The sequence below is a fragment of the Arachis duranensis genome, chromosome 6 (assembly GCF_000817695.3).
Source record: "Arachis duranensis cultivar V14167 chromosome 6, aradu.V14167.gnm2.J7QH, whole genome shotgun sequence".
In the NCBI taxonomy this organism is placed as follows: domain Eukaryota; kingdom Viridiplantae; phylum Streptophyta; class Magnoliopsida; order Fabales; family Fabaceae; genus Arachis; species Arachis duranensis.
In genome coordinates this window covers 6,295,630-6,299,351 of record NC_029777.3, presented here as the reverse complement: position 1 = coordinate 6,299,351, position 3,722 = coordinate 6,295,630, and positions in this window count along the sequence as shown.

Sequence of the window (3,722 nt, the reverse complement as noted above, 5' to 3'; positions counted from 1 at the left end):
ACAGTTCTGGACCGGCACGGATCCGGTTCTTATGATAAAGAAATAAATACAATGGTAAACCTATTATTGATAAAGAAATAATCTAGATAACACATTGGAGTGTGTGTCCAAGGCCGTGACAGTATTCTCTAACAAGGATAAACATTAGAAATTTTTTTTTATATCTACAAGTCTAAAAGATTAAAAGTAATTACATAAATCAACTCATAAAATTTTTAAAATTGAACACTTTAGTTTCTCAGTTTTTAAAATACATAAAATAATCCTTAACATTTACCTTTTTAAAAATTTATATATGGTTCTCTAAATCATAATGATACTTTTTATTTTCTACACCAAAAAATATTTCAAATACGGTTATACATTCACCTCATCATCATTATAGTCTTCATTTGTCTTGTTCTTACATTGTACCAATATCTTGCTAGTTGGTACTAATATTTACTCTTTTGATTTTTTTTTCACAAATAAATATTTAATAAAAAAATTGAATAATATTATTTTTTACTATTTATGTCCTCCTTTGTTGTGAAATTACAACTTATAAATCCTAAAATTTTTGTTATAAAAAATTTGATATTAATTATTATAAAATTAATTTTTTAATAATGTTAAATAATTTAATAAAAGTATGTGAATAGTTTTTTTATGTAGATGTACCTAATATTTAAGGTATTAAAAATAAATTTGATAAATATTTAGGGTTGAATTTAGAGCAAAACAAATTTGATTTTATTCTACTTATAAAAATTTTTATCTGCAAGTTTGATTTTTAATTTGATCAATAATGCTAAAATAGCAATTTTAATTGAATTATATTTGATTGAAACTGGTATATAATAACACCTGTAAGCGTTAAACATGTATGGAAGAAAATAATTATTGTAGAATTGTAATTAAAGATAAAAATTTTATTTTTTTATTATTATTATCAACAACATAACTACATGCATCAATCAATTATACTTATCATGATGCAGGGTGAAAATGAAATATTTTTTATTAATATTCTTTTAATTAAAGTATAGATTTGAAGATGGTGGACCTCCTCCATGGGCAGGTGGAAGTTTATGCCCTCTCTTCTACCAAATGGACTGATTCTTTGGTTGAAAATTCATGAGTTTGTTTCTGAAACTTCTTGAATCTGAAGGCGGTGGATCTTTATGTTTAGGTAGAGTATTATGTTCCCTTTCTCTATGGGATGGACCTGATCCTTCCATAAAAATTTTATAAGTTTTTTCTTAAAAAAATTATTTAAACTTGCTGAATTTTAAAACCCTCCAAAATTTTCATTAATATCGTTGGTAAACTTGTGTTCTAACAAGTTTTTTCTGTTATCTAAAACCACGACTACATTGTTCAACAGCATGATAGGAGCTAACAAGCTCATAATGTTTGTTGACATGGTTTTCATCCTCATTTTAAAATAATCAAAATAACATAAAACTAATTAAGTTAATTCAAGATGAGATAATTGTATTGTATGTTATAGAAATGAAAAGATAGAAGAAATAATGATATATGCTTAATGAACGTAACAACTTTCTTTTCTAGCATAATAGTGGATACTAAATTTTAGTAGGACTAATACGAAGAGTGCTAGGGGTTAGTAGAATTTGTGATGTTTAGTTATTAATTTGTCATCATTAATATTAATGGTGTGAGATGACATCTAATGATGTATGATTAATCATTTTTGTTTATGGTTAAGTATTGGCTAAATTTCTACAAAAATACTGTCTTCCTAGACTTTTTTCACTAATAATTTTTCCACTCATCTATTAATATCCATTATTCCGTTTTGTCTGTTGACCGTCAATTAATGTTATTTTTTATTAGTATTTATTGTTAGTTTAATTATTTTGGATTTTTACTATTTTATTAAATTTGTAATTAAACTTATATATATTAATTAGATCTTTACATTGTTTTTAATTTTATAGTTCAATCTTTTTGTATTAAAAATATTAAAATTAATAAAATATTTTTCTCAAAAAATAAGTGATCAAATATTTAATTAGGTTCTTAATAGGGATGTTAATGGGGCAGGGCGAGGGCGAGGGCGGGGTGGGGATGCCTCCCTGCTCTCCATCTTCGCCTCCAGATTTGCTCTCCGTTCCCATCCCCATTCTCCACCGTGGGAGAATATTGCTCTCCATCCCCATTCCCCACAGGTCCCCATTCTCCGCGGAGACCCCCATTCCCCATTTATCTAATAGTTTTAACTAATTATTAATTTCTATATGAATAGAGATGCAAGTATCCATCCTATGCAAAAACAACAAGATTTTATACAAGAACTCTAAACTAGTTGGACCAGGTGGGAGACGCGGCAATAAAATGGAGAATGGACACGACGGTAGAGTTACGGAAAGAAACGCTGCAAAATTTTTAATACAAAAAAATCCTTCTAATACGCGGCAAAAAGTAAACGCGGTGAGGATGATGGTACGGTGAGGTGTGACGATGCAGTGAGAAGGGAGAGTGGCGAGGGGTGGCTGCAGAGAGGTTGGATGGAGTATGGAGTTTGGACAGCGTTAGAGATCTCTAAATTGAAGAAGGGTTATGGAAATGAGGATTAGGAGTGGGGACGGGACGGGGATCCCTGCTCGGGTCCTCGCGCCTGTCTCGAAGGAATTTTGTCTCCCGTCCCATCTCCACGGGAAAAATTCTCCACAGTTGGATCTCCATTCGAAACAGTTTCCGCAGGGATCCTCGCGTATCGGAGAGTTTTGCCATCCCTAATTCTTAATTGTGAATACTTTTAATTTACAAAAAATATTACGTTAACTCTAATTTTTTATACTGGCAAAATAATTACAAAATTAAAAGTAGTGTAGGAATCCAATTAAAAAGAAAAAATATAAAAACCTTATTGAAAATTTAGTGATACTACAGAGATTAGCATAGTAATTAAATATTTATCTTTTTTCCTTTCTACGTATAGAATTTATAATAATGACCCAAATTAGTGTTTAATATTTTTAAAGTTGAATATTTTAGTTATTTAGATTTTAAAATATACAAAATAATTATTTTAGAAATTATTTTATGTATCTACAAACCAAAAAGACTAAAAGTAATTACATAAGTTAGTCCTTCAAATTTTTAAAATTAGACACTTTAGTTTCTCAGTTTTTAAAATACACAAAATAATCCCTAATATTTGCTTCAATAATTCAATTAGACAATACAATCTCTCTTTGTTAGTCACTAATGATGACGGTTGACATAGATCGGAACGTTGACTCGCACATATAACTATCAAGTGTGCATGATGTGGACAAATCAATCCCTATAGAATAAAGTACAAAACAGTCATAAAATTTAAAAATATCAAAACAATCTATAAAAAAATAAAAAATTTTTAAAATAGTTATTTCGAATTATTTATATATAATTATTTTTAAATTAATAAATTTTAATTTCTAAAATTTTTAATCTCTTAATCTCAAATTTAATATGCAATTTTTTTATATATGAATATATATTTAAATAGATTCCTAAAAAATTTTGAATCAAACGTTTTCGTTCCTCACAAAAATTTTATTACGTTAAAATTTTTGAACTTTACAAAAATAAAATATATAGGTCCTCTTATCATATTTTTGAGATTTTATTTATCCAAATAAAAATAATAGAATTGACTAAAATAAAAATTTATATGTTTTATTTTTATAAAATTAGTGATCTCGATATAATAAAAAATTTTAATAAATTAT